Raw genomic sequence first — 21,129 nt, 5'->3', positions numbered from 1 at the left:
GCTTTGACAAACCCCTTGCACAAGCAGGAAACCCTACATCACTTCAGTCCAATCTCTTCTTAAAAACCTCCTGTGTTGGGAGGTTTCTCCTAGACTTCTAGAGGCAAGTTGTTCCACTGATGAATAGCTCACATTGTCAGGAAATTTGTCCTTAGTCCTAGGTTGGTTCTCTCCTAGATTAGTTTGCACCCATTGCTTATTGACCCGTCATGTCAACCCTGACCTGCAAATATTCTCCTTTATTGGTTAAAACAAAGCCTCAGGTTACAGGCACTGCATGGTAGAACACAGTTTCCATTAAATATGACAAAATGCTTACCATATCAGGTAGGGCAGAGAGTGAGGTATTTCTTGACTAAAATTCACTCTTGGCTTTTGCAGTAGGGTCCAGACCAGGAATGTGGCACTGTTGCACTACAATTATCAGGATGCAGGGGTAAAAATTTCAGAACTTTTTGAAGTTTTTGTTTTGTAAGGTAAAGGTAAAAGTTCCCTCGCTCATATGTGCTATTCGTTCCCGACTCTAGGGGGCAATGCTCATCTCCGTTTCAAAGCCAAAGAGCCAGCAGTGTCCGAAGGCATCTCCGTGGTCATGTAGGCCAGCATGCCTAAATGCCGAAGGCACATGGAATACTGTTACCTCCCCACCAAAGGTGGTTCCTATTTTTCTACTTGCATTTTTACGTGCTTTCGAACTGCTAGTTTGGCAGAAGCTGGGACAAGTACCCGGTGCTAGGGATTTGAACTGCCAAACTGCTGATCATTTTGATCGACAAGCTCAGCATCTTAGACACTGAGCCACCACATCCCTTTGTTTTGTAGGAAATTGCTAAGGATGGCAAAATAAAAGTGGTAAACCAGACTCTTACAGGATGCAAGTCCTCCATTAATTCATCAGGCATTCGCTGAACTGCCTTCCTTTCCTTTATATCATAGAAATAAAGGCCTCAGAATATGGGCTGTTGGCCAACTCTTCTTGTGCTATTGAAGTCTCTCAAGGGCCTGTCCTTCAACTCTCCTCTGGTGCAGTAAGATTTAGAGAGATGATTTGCTTTATCATCCAGCAGTGAGCTACTTATCCTTGCTCCTTGATGCTTCTTGTTTTGTTTGTCTTTTGCCTCCACAGTATCTTGGACTACAGAAAATACCACTAAAAGAACAGCAGAGAGAGCCAGGGCTAAAAGTGATCTGCCCATCTCTTCCTCCTATCTATTTCCAAAAAGGGATATTTGGAACTAAATGTAGAAAAGCATTTGTGATCATAATGACATGAAACATTGAGAGAGAAAAGAAAAATGAAATAAAAATATATATGCTGTTTTGCATGCTAGCAGCACCTCGCAATACTCTCATAATAAATTGAGATAACAATATTTCAAGAAAATGGAAGAATTCTGTGTATGTATTGACTTGTAAGAAGCTATCACTGCTGTATAATCTTGTTAAAAAGCTTAGCTCAGCAACAATGAAAATGATTAGAATGAAAGTTGATTGGCATGTTGTTGCCGATAATGAATACGCAGGACTCTCATCTCGGAACAAAGACACACTGAAATTTGTGTGTGTGTGTATGTGTTAGATTAAAAAAACGTACATTGAAATATGCTACCCTAGAATATAGCAAATAACTTTGAAAGATTTACATAAACATTCCCACTATTTCTCACTTATGGGGCTCAGGAGCAAATGGACTTTGTATTGCAAGGAATTATATCTTGCTTCGGTGGCGCAGTGGTTAGAGTGCAGTACTGCAGGCTACTACTGCTGACTGCCGGTTGCCTGCAATTTGGCAGTTCGAATCTCACCAGGATCAAGGTTGACTCAGCCTTCCATCCTTCTGAGGTGGGTAAAATGAGGACCCAAATTGTTGAGGGGGCAGTAGGCTGACTCTGTAAAACTGCTTAGAGAGGGCTGTAAAAGAACTGTAAAGCGGTATATAAGTCTAAGTGCTATTGCCATCTGTTTTTTTTTTTTAAAAAATATGCTAGCTTGAATAATAAAAGAGGAATCTTAATTGAATATTATGGGAAAAAATAATAAGAACCGAATCCTGAATATAGAACATGTATCCAAAAAGCTTAGCAGAGGCTGAGAAACAATTTTTCATGGCTACTTCAATTATTATTATAAGGAGAGTTCAGTTGGAGTCAAAAGTTTAGATCAGTATTTCCTGATTAGGGAATTCTGGAAGTTGAAGTATGTAGAAATTAAATTTGTTGAGCTAGAGAAACGCAAATCTAGATGATTCCTACTAACTGTATTTTCTGGCGCTTTGGGGGAAATAAGTTTCTGACAGGTGCCTGAATTCAACATAACCGATTATTGGTAGGTAGCCCTGAAAAGTTTGTAAAGGAGATACTAAATAATATCTTTGGGTTTTTCATCGGATAACTTTGTTAGAAGTGTTTCTCCCATTTTGAAGAATATGAGAAGAATCATGAGAAAAGTAAGATGGCATTCCAAGGCCAAATGACACATTACAAGTGATTGAAACAATTACACTTTTGATGATCGTATAAATACTTCATCAGAATCTTAATGAAATAGAGCAACTGAAGTACTGATGGGAATTCCAGGGTTCTGGAACTGCACTGGCTGATATGTTGCCTTCCAAGTACAATCCAGTGCGTTGACTGTCATTTTTAAAGTCATTGGTGGCTCAGAGCTTGGATATCTCTGGGACTGTTTACTCTGAGGGGCTTTTACCCATCCAAAAGAACCCAGTATATCAGGCTGAGTTGTCGATCAGAAAGGTCGGCAATTCAGAGGTTCGAATCCCTAGCACCGCGTAACAGAGTGAGCTCCTGTTACTTGTTCCCGCTTCTGCCAACCTAGCAGTTTGAAAGCATGTAAAAATGCAAGTAGAAAAATAGGAAGTACCTTAGTGAGAAGGTAGCAGCATTCCGTGTGCCTTCAGCATTTAGTCATGCCGGCCACATGACCATGGAGACATCTTCAGACAGCGCTGGCTCTTCAGCTTTGAAATGGAGATGAGCACCGCCCCCTAGAGTCGGGAACGACTAGCACATATGTCCGAGGGGAACCTTTATCTATCAAGTCTTTTTGATTTAAAAGTATGTTTACCTACTGAGATCAGGCTTGTAGTATTTACAAAAACCAGGGTGAGAACCAGTTTGGTGTAGTACCTAATTAAAGGCCCTGAATTACAAAGATGGACATCTACTTATGTTTTAGGCATGAAAAGCACTTGGGTGACTTTGGACCAGTCACTCCTTCTCAACGAAAATTGAGACAAAGGCAATAATGAACCATTTTCAAGAAAGCTACCAAGAAAACTATATTTACTCAGAGGCACAAAAATGAATCATTGTTCACGGGCATCATAAGGTATCCTTAAACATGCTTTATTTCAAATCTAAGTATAATGAGTAAATGATACTACTGCTGCATATCTTCCCCTAGTTGTCTTTAAAGCATAATATTGTAAATCATAAACAAATTGAGTGCTATGAGCCTTTTTTTATTATAGTCATTCCGCAGAAAAAGGAGAGGGAGAAAAACGTGTCCTTTGTCCTTCAGCAGTAAAGTGGGGGACCCTCCTCTCTTGATCCTTCTTCTTTGGATGTGGTTTGAATTACAACCTTATTTTTTTATTTAAAAAAAATATTAAAAGGGGAAAACACGTCTGAAAATTGAGGCAGAAGTTTGTATTCTCAGACAGTTGTCTGGGAAGACATGCGAGTTTTGTTTTTAAAGCATGGGGAAAAAAATCTTATAGTGTATATGATTTTCCCTGTTCATAAAAAGTATACATGAAGAGAACCAGCAGTGGGTTTAACATTTTGTTACCACCGGTTCGCTGAACATGTGCCCAGCCTTTCGCGCATGCGTTTTGCTCTCTCATGCACATTCTGCCTATGCGCCCAGCCTCAAAAACGTGCCTAAATAGGGTAGCATAGATGGGTCCACCTGCGATTTCCACTACCGGTTTGGGTGAGCAGGTCTGAATCGGCTGAATATCACCTCTGAAGAGAACTACACTGCAAGTTCTTAAACAGTACGTTTCTCCTGTTAACTCTAAAGGGGTAATATAAATCTGGAAGCTGAGTTCTAAACACCCATCTGTTCATTAAGAAAACATCTCTTCTTAAGTTGAAAAAAACCCTCATGAGCTGAACATTTCATATTATATCACTCGCCATCTTCAGGCTGGGTTTTGGGCTTAAAGTGTGATCAGAGCTGCCGTCTTTCTATAAATCTTGGTTTGTGTGTGTGGAGTGCTAGCTTTGTTTCAGTAAGTTCTTGTTGTAAGTAACTTACTGAAACAAAGCCAGAACTCCACACACCCCCACCAAGATTTATGGAAAGATGGCAGCTCCAACCACACTTTAAGCCCAAAACCCAGCCTGAAGATGAGGAGTGAGACCTCGCCGAAACGTTGCCAAGACAATCTCAATCTTACATGAGAAAAGACCCAAATACATATATATATATATACTGGTCTTGTTGTATTTGGGTCTTTTCCCATGTAAGATTGAGATTGTCTTGGCAACATTTCGGCGAGGTCTCACTTGCCATCTTCAGACTGGTGTTTTGGGCTTAAAGCGTGATCGGACGTGACCGTCCCTCTACAAACCTTGGTAAAGAAAAACTGGACAACTTCCTCACTCATCTCAACAGCTTACATCCCAAAATACAATTCACTATGGAAATAGAAGCAAACAACCAACTTCCCTTTCTGGATGTCCTAATCTACAAAATACCCGATGGCTCCCTAGGACACACCATCAACTGGAAAAAAATCAAACACCAACTGCTACTTAAACACACAATCCCATCACTACCCTGCACAGATCAACTCTGTAGCCAAGACTCTCATCTCCAGAACCAAACACCTAGCCGACAAAGACAACCTGAAAACTGAATTACACACTCTCACAAACACATTAATCTCCAACTGATTCCAAAGAAAAACAATTACCAACCTAATCCAAAGAGAGACTCCCCCCAAGAACCGAGACACAGAACAGGACAACGGCATCACCCTCCTCCCTTACATCAAAGGCACCAGAGATAAATCAGCAAAATTCTCCACAAACACAATATCAAGACAGCCTTCAACATTGACCAAAAAATAGCCAACATCTTAAGAAACCCCAAAGGCAAAATCCAGCTATATATATATCTATCTATCAGTGGTGGGTTCCGGATCCCATTGCAACCAGTACGGTGCAACAGGGCCCGGCATCTCCCACATGCACATGCATAGAATGCACGTACATGCACGCATGTGGCCTTACCTCTGCAACGCCTCTGCGATGTGACAACTGCTCGGCGGAGCATCGCACATGTGCCGTACACTCCCTGCATGTGCGCGGAAGCGCCAAAGAGCTCAAATACAGGTAAGGAGCTCGGGCGGGTAGGCCCTCTGGAGCACTGTACCAGAACGGTGCCAATATAATCATGTTTGTTGCAGTACAGTAGCATTTGCAGGAGGAATCAAACCAGCCAAAATTTTGGATGTGGTGTTACAATCCAATCCCCCTGTCTTTCATAGTTATATCTACTTTACAAAAGGAGCATGATTGGATCACGATGACGTATCTGCCAATTTTCACGTTTGCAATTCTCCCCTGTTCTTTTAAAATAGAAGCGTAAAAAAATATGTTGGTACCAGGAGAATCTTTGTGGCATTCAGAACTGTTGATCTCCTTTTGGAATGTGCCTCACATAAACCACCTTATTTTGAAAATTATTTCAGTAGAAAAGAATATCTGTAGCTCAGGGTTGAACAGTGAGTTTTTCATGACATCGGAGCATAGTGCTTTGTTATGTAGACATTTTAATACCCCATGTTTGCAAATTCCATTTTCACTCACGCTGATGATGTTACCTTGTTGGGTTAAAATTATTTCTTCTAGTAATTTAAATTTGACATTGCAAGTATAAAGGATTTATACTGTATGTCTTGTTACAAGGATCTTTTGAGTGTATTCCTTTTAGGGTGTAATAAACTCCCGTACTCCTCCCCACTTTCTGACATATTGTAAGAAAATAGCTCTTTTTATTCTGAGCCAGCCTTGAAATCACTTTCCAAACCAGTCTAGAATCCATACCTCTGAGCCTCCAATGATTCTACTTTGAAATATGATTCCCATTGATAATTCAGTGTCTTGGGATATGCATCCATTCTGGACTGTTGCCTGTATAAGAAGGTGAGGGACAGGTACCTCAGTCTATATGCCAAACAAATGACCCATTGGGATCCCAATATCGAAGCAACTTACCTTATGTGTGGCCAGTATCTGAAAATAACATTTCACACACTACAGTATGGCTTAAGCAAAATGGTTTGGTTGACATTGGCATATGTTGGACTGGTTGGGGTAGATTGTAGGGATGATTCCAAAATATATATTTATCAGATTCATTCTATCTATCTATCTATCTATCTATCTATCTATCTATCTATCTATCTATCTATCTATCTATCTATCTATCATCTATCTATCATCTATCTATCTATCTATCTATCTATCTATCTATCTATCTATCTATCATCTATCTATCATCTATCTATCTATCTATCTATCTATCTATCTATCTATCATCTATCTATCTATCTATCTATCATCTATCTATCTATCTATCTATCTATCTATCTATCTATCTATCATCTATCTATCATCTATCTATCTATCTATCTATCTATCTATCTATCTATCTATCTATCTATCTATCATCTATCTATCATCTATCTATCTATCTATCTATCTATCTATCTATCTATCTATCTATCTATCATCTATCTATCTATCTATCTATCATCTATCTATCTATCATCTATCATCTATCATCTATCTATCTATCTATCTATCTATCTATCTATCTATCTATCATCTATCTGTCATCTGTCATCTATCTATCTATCTATCTATCTATCTATCTATCTATCATCTATCTATCTATCATCTATCTATCATCTATCTATCATCTATCTATCATCTATCTATCTATCTATCTATCTCTCTCTCTCTCTCTCTCTCTCTCTCTCTCTCTCTCTCTATCTATCATCTATCTATCTATCATCTATCTATCATCTATCATCTATCTATCTATCTATCTATCTATCTATCTATCTATCTATCTATCATCTATCTATCATCATCTATCTATCGTATTTTATTCCAATTTCATTTTAAATTGCATTTTATCCAATTCCATTTTAACTTGTTCATATTAAATTTTAGTAATAATTTGTGTCTGGAAATCTGCACTTTGATATGGCCTAAGGGCTAATCAATAAACAGCAAACTGTGAAGAAAGTTAGCACCCACCCCTCTTAGAATAATGATTTTTTGGGGGAAATATTAAGAAGGCAAAATACTGTATTTCCCTGGATGAGAAAAGGAGAAACAGGTTTTTAAAGACAAAGAGCAGCTCCCTGCCCTCAGCAGATATTTGGTGCACAGATGGGCCAGCCTATCTACAAAACAAAAGACCTCAGCTCCAGGGTGATGGGATTAAGACACGACCCTCCAGGACATAATAGAATTATCTAGCTCACCACATGGCACAACCAAGCCCCTTCATTACATCACCCAGCAAGGTTCAACCAAACTTGATTCAGACAAACATGACTCCACCTGGGAGTGTGAAACCAATAGGATACATACCCTTGCCAAAGGAATAGGAAGCTCAAGGTCAAAGCCCAAGAGAGGGTATAAACAACACTTACTCTCCACTCCATGTGGTCAGCTACCCAGCATTTCAAAGCCATGTGGTCCTGTTCACCAGTAAACCATCTGTCAGGCGTGCCTCATTCAGTATCCAAGAAAGAAAACCCCCAACTCCATTTGAACAGAGATAAAGGTACTTTTACTGGACATGAAATGAAAACAGCTAAAGAAAAGCAAGATCTGAAGCAAAAAGGTGCAAACGTGTACATATCAAATGTTTACCCATGATCCTCCCCCCAGTTCCCCAACCCAATGTCCAATCTGCAACTCCCAAAGGTGTCATATGGGATGCATCTTCAACTGGCCTCATTCAGTTGGTATGCAGAGAAGGTTGACCTTGACCAAGCCTAAACACGAGCCATTAGCATGAGCAGAAGATGATGAGAACAAAACTCCCTAATGATAACTCCTCCAGCACCTAGCAATTTCCCCCCAAATACCACAAGCCCCCACCCTCCCCGTTACTATGGCAGCTGATACCAAGCAAGCAAAGTGGAGGATGACACCATCCTTCCAAGCAGCCTCCATGTTTCCAGTGTCTTTCTCCCCACTTGGAACTGAATCCAGATGGACATTTCTTCCAACAATTCTAAACTGCATCCCTACAATGGTCCACAAGAATCTATCGAGTATGCTATGGTTCCCAATGTACAGTCATCAGAGAGACAAACCATTTGAAATGCACAATCTTGGCCACTGTTCATCAGACCGCAAAACAAAGCTCGCATAGTACACTGTAATATACAAGGTAATGAGATGTCAATGTTCTTTAACCTAGTACAGTACTGAGAATTTGCTACAACCTATATAGTATTGCACAAAAACATTGAGTCATCTAAGAAAACAAGCAATGTCTGCATGTATCTCTATTTCCCATGTTTTAAATGTGCATTATGGAAAGCAAATACGAAGCTACGTTTTTGTGGTCTAGCATGCCACTATGATTGAACAAAGCTCCACAGCATCCTTTTGCTTAATTAAACAGTTTCTCAAGGGATTGTTGCTGATAATAATCTGATATAAATACAAACAACTTCAAAATGAGCTGGAAAATTGGAGAGCTCTTTTTTTTCTTCCTTCGAAGGAAGGTGCTCAATGGCTCACCTTGCAAAGTTGCAATGATACATTGAAATAACTCTTGTTTGCAACTACAGTACAATTAATGTAATTATTGGATTTCTGGGGGGGGGGAAAAACATACTGCACCCATACTCCGAACAAACAAACATAAACATCATAAAAAGCTAGCTTGGCTGACCACATAACTACAGTTTGCACAAAAATCTGTACAAAATGTTCTATAGATTACATTTGCTACCAACAATGTGGTGCCATTTGCTGGTAAAAATGTTCCCAAACATGTCACCAGAGTGTTGGAAATGTAAACAGGCACAGGGATCTTATTATCATATGGACCTGTTCATCAGCGAAAAAATATTGGTTAAAAATAAAAGGGTGGTTAGATGAGTTGATAACACGACAAATAGACATAAAACCAGAATTATTCTTATTAGGCATACTGCCCGGGAAATACAATAAAAGAATTATATATTTAATGTTACACATAATAATAGGTGCTAGAATTACATATGCACAAAATTGGAAAAAAGGGAGTATACCTAGAGATGAAATGGTAATAAAGAAAATATTACAATGTGCCAAAATGGACATGTTAACGATGGAACTTAAAATATAAAGTAAAAATAAAAATGTATTTTTTTAAAAAAAAGAAACTAGAGTTTGCACAGAAGCAAAACTGTAATAGTTGATCAAAGTCAGATGCGTTTAAAAAGAAAGTTCTTTTTATTTTACTGGCTATGTAGAAGGGATGGGCGAATCACCTCCTCCATTAAAAAGAAGATGGTTAAGAATATGTATTGTAGCTCTTCAAAAAAAAATAGGATAGCTTTAAAGACTTAAATGTTAACAACAAATTTCTAACCTTAAAGACATTTCAATGAATACGTGCAAGGGAAATGGAAAAGGTTGGGTGAATTTAAAAGACAGTATAGCATTTTTATTTAATTTGATATATATTTTTCGGTCTTTTGCCAGTGATGACAGCAAGGAGTCCTTTAGTTAGACCTGCATAACATTAGCTTGGTTTGGAATAAATTTATGACAAATTGCAGAAAGGAGTTTTCAATTGCACACTTATCGTTGACTTGGAATATGAGATAGGTGATTTTGCTATTATCTACCAAGCTGTGACATGCAGTCAGGGGAGGTAGAGGAGGAAGAGCCTCACCGCTCTCATCATGAAAAGAAAAAAAAAATTACTCCGGGAAGCTGCGAAAGTGGCTGGGAGAGGTGCGCGGCTTGGTTTAGCCTCCCTGGACAGCGCAGCAGCAGCCCCAAGTGCGCCAATCTCACCATTTTTTGCATCGGGCAAGCCCGGGATCCTTGCAAGGGGAATGGGACCACGTGTGCAGGAGGCTCCTCAGTGCCAGCCTCAGATCAGCGCAGCCACGGTCCCCTTCATGTTGGCTCAGGAAGGAGAGGAATGGGACCATGTGTGCAGGGGAAGGGGATCGCGGCTCCCGCTGATCTGAGGCTGGCGCTGAGGAGCCTCCTGCACATGTGGTTCCATTCCCCTTGCAAGGATCCCAGGCTCGCCCGATGCAAAAAATGGCAAGATCGGCGCACTTGGGGCTGCTGCTGCGATGTTCAGGGAGGCTAAACCAAGCCATAGTTTGTAGCTTGGTATCCCGCTATAATCTCAGTGATTACATCCTGCTAGAATTTTCATGCCCAAAATTACATTTTTTTACATATAGGTATAATGTCCATTTTATATGGATTAACATTAAATTAATTGAACAAATTTATGTTAAACTAGACACAGATAACTCATGAATTATTTCAACCAGTTCCAATTCAGTCTAATGAAAAAAAATTAACTTTTCTGAATTTATTGTAGCTTGTATCATAGATTGTACATGTACTTGTGTTTTCCTTGCAGGTATCAAGGAATAGGAATAAATGTTCTTTCATTGCATACTTATCAATAATGGTCTCTAATCTTTTTGGCTTTTTCTACTTCAAGTTAAATGCCACCATGAGATCTGATGATCTTTTTGTTTTAGGAGCCATCCTACTATGACCGCAGTGAGGTACATTTGCTTTGAGGAACCGATCAAATACTTCACTCACCTCTGGGGAAAAAATCAAAAAAATCACATGCCTATTTCTCTGCCTACCATTTTATTTGCAAGTTCAAACATTTGTTTTGGACTTTAATTAGATAAGTTAGGCATTTGATAGGCTTAAACAGCTACCATTTGCATGAGCAAATGTTCTTAAATGTGAAGAGATTATGAATTGCCACTGTAGGTGGGACAGTGGGTTGACAACAGAAGAATTTGTTATTTTATCCCATCCCTTAGAGTTGGGAAGAACATCTTCGATACCTGTTAAAATCAATGAAAATATAATTTTTAACATAAATTGTTTCAACTTCTATCCTGAAAATGACACTATAGAGCACTGCACACCACAAGGACAGTTTTTCCCGAATGCCATCACTCTGCTAAACAACTAATACCCACAACACTGTCAAAATATTACTAAGATTGTATTACTATTATTCTTCTCATCCTTCCAAGTACCTATCTGTTTCCACTTATGACTGTAATCATGTTGCTTGTATTTTTACAATTTATATTGTTTTATTTGTTTCCTAGTGTGATTTGTTTGCTTATTAGTAACCTTGACTATCACTAAGTGTTGTATCTTATGATTCTTGATGAATGCATTCTATTTTATTTTTCTTTATGTACACTGAGAGCATATGCACCAAAGATAAATTCCTTGTGTGTCCAATAACACTTGGCCAGTCAAGAATTCTATTCTATAAAGAATTCTATTCTATTAATCCAGTTATGATTTATTTTAAAAGGAAGCAAGCAAGTCTTCCTATCTAATAGTTTCTAGCTCATTTGACTGTGTTCCTAATCAACAGACCCTGTGCAATTATTCCATTTGTATCTCCAATGTTAGTATTAAAAATATATTTCCCAAGCAATAAGAAAATACAAAATAGTTACAGACTGAAGAAAGAGCTGACACTCTTCTCAGATTCCAGGAATGAAACAAGGCTACTGCCCAGGTATAGGTAGTCCTCAACTTACAACAGTTCATTTAGTGATTGTTCAAAGTTACAATGGCACTGAAAAAGTGACTTACGACCATTTTTCAGAGTTATGACCTTTGTAGCATCTCCATGGCTATGTGATCAAATTTCAGATGCTTGGCAACTGATTCATACTTACGACATTTTGCTGTGTCCCAAGGTCACGTGATCCCTTTTTGCAACTTCCTGACAAGAACAATAATTGGGGAAGCCACTTAACAACCAGGTTACTAACTTATCCACTGCAGTGATTCACTTAACAACAGTAACAAAGTCGGAAAATGTGGAAAAATTCACTTAACCAATTTCTCACTTAACAACAGAAATGTGGGGCTCAATTGCGGTCATAAGCCAAGGACTACCTATAGTTTTTGTCCGAAATTTCTCAGAGATGGAGAAAGTACATACACAAAACACTCACAAGTCCCTGTTTCCCTGAAAATAAGCCGTCCCCCAAAATACTGTAGCAGCCATGAGGTGACTATGCTCGCCATCTCCTACACCTCAAAAATAATAAGACCTCCCCGAAGATAAGGTCAAGTGCTTCTTTCAGGGGGGGGGGGTTCAAAAGAAAATAAGACCCTGTCTTATTTTTGGGCAGTAGCACTCTAGTTACTTTGGTCTCCCAATTATTGCTTTCTCCCCTTAAAAATGGAAAACAAACAAGCAAGACCTTTGGGCATGAGGTGGCTAGCACGAAAGCCAAACCATCCATTATAATTTAAGGCCCAAGCTGTTTAAGAATTAGGATGTACTCCGAACCCTACAGCAAGTGCCAACAGAGAAGTAGAGAGAAACGTTAAATCTGGCAAGGCTTCAGCTTGGTGCTCGCCAATGGTTCGCAGATGTCAATGATGGTCTTATTAATAAGAACAATAATTAGTCAACACCTCCAGATTTAGGAACTGTAAAAACTGTCTCTTACTCAGAAATTTAGAGAGCATGGAGCTGTTTGGAAGAAAATGAAGTGAGGAAAGATGAACCATTAAAAGCAAGCACATTATACACTCTCTGCAGTTTAGACCCTGAAATAAGTTAATTGCTTTAACATGGTTTTAAAGGGGGGGGGGGGAACCTCCTTAAGCATAACCTTGCTTTTTTACTTCTTCTTCGTTTAATAGCAGCTACAACTCTTGTAAATATTCATAAAAATTAGGATGGCAAGGATAGTAACAAGGTTAAGAAATGAAGCCCTATACATACATAGGATGTAGTTTCTCTAAAGTCGGTTAGACTTATTCTCAGTTTAATGTAAATAGGGCAAGTTCTGGATGTATACATGCTAATTTGTAGGGGGCAAAATGTAAAGGTTAACACTGACATGTTTACATTTTATTTGTATACCAATTTTCCTCAGGGGGATGATCTACATATTTCCAAACCTCTTGTTGTCCTGACCTTTAACTGAGCCAAACGATGCATCAAAGATCAGCCTAAGTACCTCAAACGGGATAACGTACAAAATGTGTCCAAAATCTGGGACCCACAACTCTTGAGGGAGTGAAATTTTGGGAAGTTGTGGCTCGTTTAGTGCTACTCTCTGCTGCTGCACTGCTAGGCTGCTGCTGCGGTCACCACAGTTTCATTTTCAATATTCTGTGACAGTTTCTCAACCGGTTTTGTAATCCATCACTCCGTTCTGCACCCAGCAATAGCCAATTACCTACCCAATGTGCAGGGAAGGAAAGGGAAGTCACATGATTGTCATTTCCAATACTCTCTGCCATGTTCCCCCCCCCCAAAAGCCAATGGGGAAGCCAGCAGGAAATCAGAATTCCCTTCCCCCCAAACACACACTGCTTTTTTGCTCATCCTTGTCCATTCGGTATCTCTTGTAAATAAGGAAATCTCTCTAAAATGATGACAAAAACAGGTTCGTGTATAGTATATTATTAATCCTATCCCGCCATTTTAGCCTATCATAGTTCGAGGAGGCTAGACAGTTTGAGAGATAATAATCAGCCAAGGAAATGCCTGGGAATTCCATGAATCTCAACAAATTCTCCAGATATATTATGCTATGTTTTTTTGCCAGATGTTAGAAGCTTGGGGATTCTTGGCTCTGCCTACAAAGTTTTTTCACACATTAGAAAATGTGATGTCTTAGAAACCATCATTATCCAGGAGTTTATTTGGAAAAAAGAAAAAATAATTCAGAAACACCATGCTTCCTATAGCTTAAATTGTCTAGACATTTGAATCTAGGCTTCCAATAGGAAGGAAAGATAAGAGAGAAAGCACCTTTGGGAAAAACATGACTGAATGACTGAGAATTTTTACAGACTTTTTAGCTATACAATTTGGGATGGACACCCTTGGAACGGTGTGGGAGGAGGAATGGATTTCCAGAGGAAAAATTGGGGACTACAGGAACCAGGAGATCTACTCAGGTGATCCTGAAGACATAAATTAACCACTAAGTGCTTCAATGACCTGCTAAAAGGATACAAATGACCAGCTGTCCGCAAGGAATATAAATCCTTCCATTCCCCACTACCATGTCAGAACTGAAGAAGCTTCTTCGATAAGAAGTGAAACGTCTTTAAAAGAAAAAAAGAAAAAAATCAAATTGTCTCCTGAAAAAGCACCTTTGGGACAACCACGACGTGGATGGCTGAGAATCTCTACAGACTATTAGAGTACAAGCGCTTTACTGAACAGTCTGAGAAGATGTCAGCTTACATTTACTTGAATGCCAAAATGGTGGTGGGGATTATGTTATACTGTATATTTTAGCCCTATGTCTAAAGCCAGACTATTACTCCTCGTTCAACAAACGATGACTACACTAGAATAGTGTATAGACTACACTATAGAATAGAATAGACTACAAAGAATAGACTACACTTTATTGAATATTGAATTCGGTCTTTCTACAAGGTAAACCTACAGCAAACATAGTAGTGAGTTTGCATTTTTTTTTTAAAAAAAAAGTCATAAACAGAAAAAAATATCCCTACATGTTTCCAAATGAAAGCTCGGGGATTTTTGATACGCCAGTTATCATTTTGTGGCTCCTGAACCACAACATTAATTTAATAACCAGAAAAATAATTCAAAAAATTGTGGCAAAGTGGATTTTCTAGATTTTAATTTTATTACAAGAAAAATGTGACCAGCTTCCTGATTTTGCATATGTAAACTTTCCCCACTTAAAAAAAGGCTGAAGATTCCCAGTATTTTTAAATTCATGAAGCTGCCAATCAAGTTCAGCATATCTAACGAGTAACCTTGACTGATTAAAATTGACTTAGCCATAGAACCTGGCTTCCAACTCTGACATCACAGACAGTACTAGGACTGTGTAGTATTTCAGATCTGACCCTAAAAGATTCTTCAGTATGGATAGTTACTCAAACATAGCCTCATTTAAAGCAGCTGTAGCTTTTCCTAGGAACATGGAAAAACCCACAGGCCAGAATTTGCTAACGAGTCTATGCTGAAGAAAAGTAAGAATTCAAATATATAAAGTGATTTTAAAGAGGCGAGGTGAGCATTGGTAAAAGGTTGGAATAATGTTTTTAGTGATAGCGGATGAACAAATTTGTCACATTTTTTTATTTTTTCCCCTCACATATTTTATTGTGAATTATCTTTTTTCTGTTTCTCTCTCAATCAGTCCACAGTTCCTTTGGGCACCTGGAAAACAAATAGGGTCTCCTAGTGTAATTTTTGTATGGAATTTAATAAACTCAGTAGATGAGTAGATTACAATGAAAGACAGTTTCCATTCATATGCCTTTCCACCATCTCCTAAAATATACCTACAATTCAACCTCATCCATCAGAAAGTCACTAAAGATGTTTTATTTTTGAAATAAATTTCCATAGCAATTTATTTTCCCATCAAACTGAATAAAAATGATATAAGAAATGTTTGACATATCCTAGTTGCACTGCTCTGGTTATTTCATTGCCAAACATAAAGAATTGTTTCCATCTCCCTCCCTCCCTCCCTCCCTCCTCTCTCTCTCGTCTCTTTCAAGACAAAATATTCAAAATCCTTTAGGTGGGTGGATTAATTTCTCACTTTTGATTTTCCCCAGAAGTTCATGTTAATCTCAGTTTGTTTCTTCATGAATCAGGAGAAACAAATGTATAAATCGGAAAATCAAAAATTGCCGAACTTGAAAACTGATGATGTAGTAGAAAACCACAAATTGTGGCCAAGAGGCACTTTGCAATTGTTAATATAACAGAAGAATCGCTTCATTATATGCACTGGGAGCAATCGTATTAACCAGCTTTAATAATTATTTTTTATTAAAAGTCAAATTTAATTTTTTTTTCTAGCCTTGTCATTTTTTAATGAGTGTGCCTTAAAACTCAAAAACTATGGCCCACAGCCAAAAAGATTTGCACATTGTAATGTGTGGTATGATCTCAAGCAAACTTCTGTGTGGAATTATCCATGTGAAAACTTTTTTCTTGCATAGCAGCTTCTAAATCCTTAATACAAAGAAGTTTATGAATGTTTCATAGGCTTCCTACGGCATGTGGAGAATATGGTGACAGCTCAAAGTAGAGAATGAATGGGCTAAACATCCAGTTCTAACCTCTCTCTCTCTCTCTCATCTCCACATGTCTAAACAGAAGACCTGGTGTTTGCTTGAAGATGATATCCAAGCAACCAGTTTAATCTAGAATCTTCTTTCTTATAGTTTTGGATCTCATTGAGAGCTGTACACGTAGTCCTTGACTTACGACCACCACTGACTCCAGAATTTATCTTGCTAAGGGAGAAATTGATTTAAGAGAATTTTGTCCCATTTGATGACTTTTCTTGCCACATTTGTTATGTGAATCACTGCGCTTGTGAAATTAGCAACGCGGTTGTGAAGTAAATCTGGCTTCCCTATTGACTTTGCTTGTCAGAAGGTCACAAAAGGGGATCACATGACCCCAGGAAACTGTCATAAATATGAACCAGTTCGGTGATCGGCCCTTGTTCCTTAACTGTTCCCTTCTCCTGGCAGCTCTGCGCTTACGCACTTTGGGAACAGACTCCAGCTGCTCTTCTGCCCCTTTGATATCCGACTCTGAAGGCAGCTGATAACTGTCAGATGGCCCTGGCCCTATCTCTGCCTTCGACGCAGAGTACTTATCAGAGCCTTCCCCAGACTATAGGACTAGCCCATGTTCCTCCCCAACCTCCTCACTGTCTGAGGCTGCCACCAGCTCCGCTTGCCATTGGCCGGCCACAACAGATTCCCTTATCTCTCAAATTTGAGACCATATTAATGCTTGAATAAAACTAAATCTGACAAAATTAAAAAATGCTACTAGATTTATCCATGGAAACACACCTGTTTAAATAATGATCATTGTAGAGAGACTGACAAATTTCTCTTTGAAAAGTTGGGGGCTGAACCCACTAGCACGGAATATGTGGGAATAATTATTTCATGCTAATTACGATTGTATTACTGGGGCTAAATATTGGTTTTAAAATGTATTGGAGAGGAGAAATAAGGGGTAGATATATTTACGCTCTTTCTGTGCAAGGCTGCCTTTGTGTGTTCCCATGGAAATACAGCAAAGGGCTCTCCTAAGGCAGCTGCTGATTACAGTTTGAATGTCATTTGCATTCATGATTAAGGAGAATTATAAAAGGACTGAGGTACAGAAGTAAAAAAAAGGATAAAATGCCTTTCAATCAATGTTCCTCAGTTCTTTTAATTTAATAAAGAGGAGAGGTGCTAGAATTCCTTGAAGTTTTATTTAATGCTTGGGTGGCTGTGGCAATGCCATTAAAAATATTATTTTGAATGAATCTGAATGGAGATCAAGTAAACGATCAGATTCCCATTAGACAAAACAAACAGGTAGAACATCTTCTTTTCCCCCCAGTATTACTGATCCACACACATTAATAATACAACTTTCAGGATTGAAATTCATGTAGAGAGAAGTTCCTTTCTAATTACGGTTCAGCCATGTTATTGCCTGAGCGTTAAATTGTCTCTGTTGAAGAGTGGAAGTTTGTCTTCTCATGGAAGGACTCTGTCTGGTCCACCTCCTGTCTGGTATTTTGGTTGTCTTGGTAACCTTGGTAATTTTAACAGTATTGATTCTCTTTAAATGAGATATTTTACTGCCTGATATATTGCTCAGAAAAGTTAGCTTCCTTTACAATGAGAGCTTCTGGTTCTCCCCATGCCCTGTCTGCTGTTCATTGTAGGCTGATAGAACAAAAAGGAATTCTGGAATGCCAAGGTAGAAAACTACCCATGGAGAACTAAGAAGGAGGACTAAATTAAGTGTGGTAAAATATAAAAATATTAAAAGTGTATTAAATTTGATCATGGGGGGTGGGATGTTTGAGGAGTTGGAATGTTAAAAAGTGCACGAGCAAGATTAAAAGGTAACCAAGAGGTAGAAAAGGAATCAGAAAAATTGTTGAAAGTGGAGACAGGAGGGGAACAAACAAGCAATGTAAATGAATAAGGAATTAACAAGGTAGAAATGGAAAATAAAACTCAATGGGGTAAAGGCACAAAGAGAGAGCAGAGAAGAAAAAAGAAATTAGCCAAATATAAATAAATAAATAAATAAATAAATAAATAAATAAATAAATAAATAAATAAATAAACAAACAAACAAACAAACAAACAAACAAATAAATAAATAAATAAATAAATGGAGATGGGAAAGAGAAGCTTGGGGAGAGATACTCAAAAAATCTATCGAAAAGTGAGAGGGAAAATACAGAAGAAAAGATATAAGACACATAAAAAGAAGAAAAAGAGAAAAGAAAATTTAGAAAGAGGAGAATAGTAGAATGATATGATTCAGTAGAAAGAGAGATTGTTAACATAAAAATATGTTCTAATTAGAATGTGTGGGAATTATATTAAGAACCTTAAAGCTGCTAAATAATTATGTTATGATGATTATATAAAACTTGAAGTTTGAAACTTGAAGATTCACATTTCATATGGAAAATAGATGGGTATGAAATGATTAATTATTTATTTTTAAAGAGAAAGAAAAAACTATATTGTTTGTACATGTTAAAAACTAGAAATTAGAAAAAAAACTAGAAAATCTAGCAAGCTTTTTGCTTGGTGTTCTTCAGTGTCAGCCTGTCCCTATCAAACTAGCTAAAACACCTACAAATATATTTGTGTTTTTTGTATCTGCTGGAATTATGACCATCCTGGACACTTAGAACCCAGAAACGTTCCTAATTGTTGAGACAATTGAGTCTAAATGTTCCCGTCCTATATTCAAAACTATTTCAGCTTGATATATTGCTAAATTGAATTGTACAAAAACTCTTCCCGAAGCTGAATAAATATGAGCTAGTGTGCCCGTTAATTAATTTATTTTGGACCAATCAAGATGGCAAAGAAAGGTCTCTTTTCTATTCTATTAAATCTTCATAGCTGGTAAGGAATCTATGGCAATCTGTCCCCATAAAAATGAACAGTTGTACACACAGTGGCATCTATGACTATAAGAAGAGAAAATGGTATACATTTGTCACAATTTAAGAGTTTAAATGTAATCTGGTTCAATTTTATTGGATAAGGCAACATCACACAATTGGGTTCAGCTAAGAACAAATTATCACAAAGAAAGATGAAAAGCCAGAATCAGCTGTGAAAGGAAAGGTAATGGAAAATTTAAAAAAAAATGGGGAAGGGGTAGCTTTGCTAAATATTACTGTTGGTTCTTGAATTTCCTTTAAGTTATCATGAGTTCATCCATCCATCCATCCATCCATCCATCCATCCATCCATCCATCCATCCATCCATCTATATCAATTTCATCTTTTTCCTAAAAGTAAAAATGTAAACTGACTTGGGGAAAATGCATATCAATATTATTTGTCATACAGTCGGGACTATGATAGGCAGCGCAATACAATTATTTTGCATTAGCTAATCAGACATAATTGACTTGCTTCCCAGACTTAATGCCAATCACAACAATACCTCAAATCAGTGGAGTTTTCAAATGATGTTTATCTGTTTCTTCCCAGATCTCCACAGCACCAAAACACACTCAAAACTGGAAATCTCTACCGCTAATGAGTTGCCCCAGGCTCATGATAAAGCTACAGCAGATGGCTTCTCAAATTCAAATCCAAGCCTTTCACTGCGAGGCCATGATGACTCTGAACTCTACAGTCTTTCATTTTTCACTCCAGTGTGAAGAGAATGCCACACAACAAAAATATTTGAGGGCAAAGAAAAGGAAAGCTGACTTTTTTTTGGGGGGGGGGCAAAGATTTCCCACATTTAATTTTTCCAGAGAAGTCTTATCCTCTTAGAATTACATAGTTCAATCAAATTTTAAGGCTGCAGGCAGAAACATATTATTACGATGTAAGAATTCTTCTGAGCAGTTCTTAAAATGCAAGGCTCTTTCTTGAAAATGGAAAAATAATGGGACTCGTTTATCTTCATAATGAAAGACCTCGTGGAGATGGACTATACAAGATAAATGAAAATAACAATACTAAAAATAGCAATTACCATTTCAGGTAGATATTTCAAAGATAAAAATCAATATTAATCTATATCTTGTACAACTATGTATTCATATTCCTAATTTAAAACAACACTAAAATATCTATACCTCTGAAGTAAATATAACATGTGTACGATGACATGAAGCTCCCAAGAGATTAGCAGGGAAAAGCATTTATTATTATTATCTCTTTTATTCATTAAACATGTAACGCAGTCAACTGAACATTTAAAAATGTATCACAAATATAATTGACTAGCGCTGATGGTTGATATGGGGTGCTGCCAGCATCCTAGGTATCAACCAAGTATCTTCTTAAAATGTACGATCTTCCGAATAGCACATTTTTTTTTGCAGTTCTGCTGGTGTTATTGCAATTATTATTATTATCTTGACTTTTTATTGACATCATCATCATCATCATCATCATCATCATCATCATCATCATCATCATCATCATCATCATCATTATACGATTGTATCACAATGGCCAATTGTTTTGCCGGATTTGGCATTGATAACTAGTCGGGCCCCACCCAGGGGCCTAGGACGTCGTAACGTATTTTCGTAATATACGTGCAGATCCAAGCAGTGCAGCTTTTTGCATTTGACTGATGGTGATTTTGTCAAATTTTAACTGTTTTAAATATAATTCCAGTGCTTTTGGAATAGCACCCAGTGTGCCGATTACCACTGGAATTACCACTGCTGGTTTGTGCCATAATCGTTGAATTTCGATTTTTAAGTCCTGGTATTTCGCGACTTTTTCATGTTCCTTCTCGTTGACCCTGCTATCACCTGGTATTGCGATGTCTATG

General features: G+C 37.9%; 1 protein-coding gene across 2 annotated transcripts in view; it reads right to left on the bottom strand.

Moving 5' to 3' along the window:
• GRID2 (glutamate ionotropic receptor delta type subunit 2) overlaps positions 1-21,129 on the bottom strand; it is a gene marked incomplete at its 5' end in the record, with an annotated part of 1,118,477 nt that overhangs the window by 484,614 nt on the left and 612,734 nt on the right. The window lies entirely within an intron of this gene.

The sequence above is a fragment of the Natrix helvetica genome, assembly GCF_964273705.1.
Source record: "Natrix helvetica genome assembly, chromosome: 7".
Lineage (NCBI taxonomy): Eukaryota > Metazoa > Chordata > Lepidosauria > Squamata > Natricidae > Natrix > Natrix helvetica.
The sequence above is the reverse complement of the archived record's forward strand: the minus strand, read 5'-3'. Positions and strand labels throughout refer to the sequence as shown.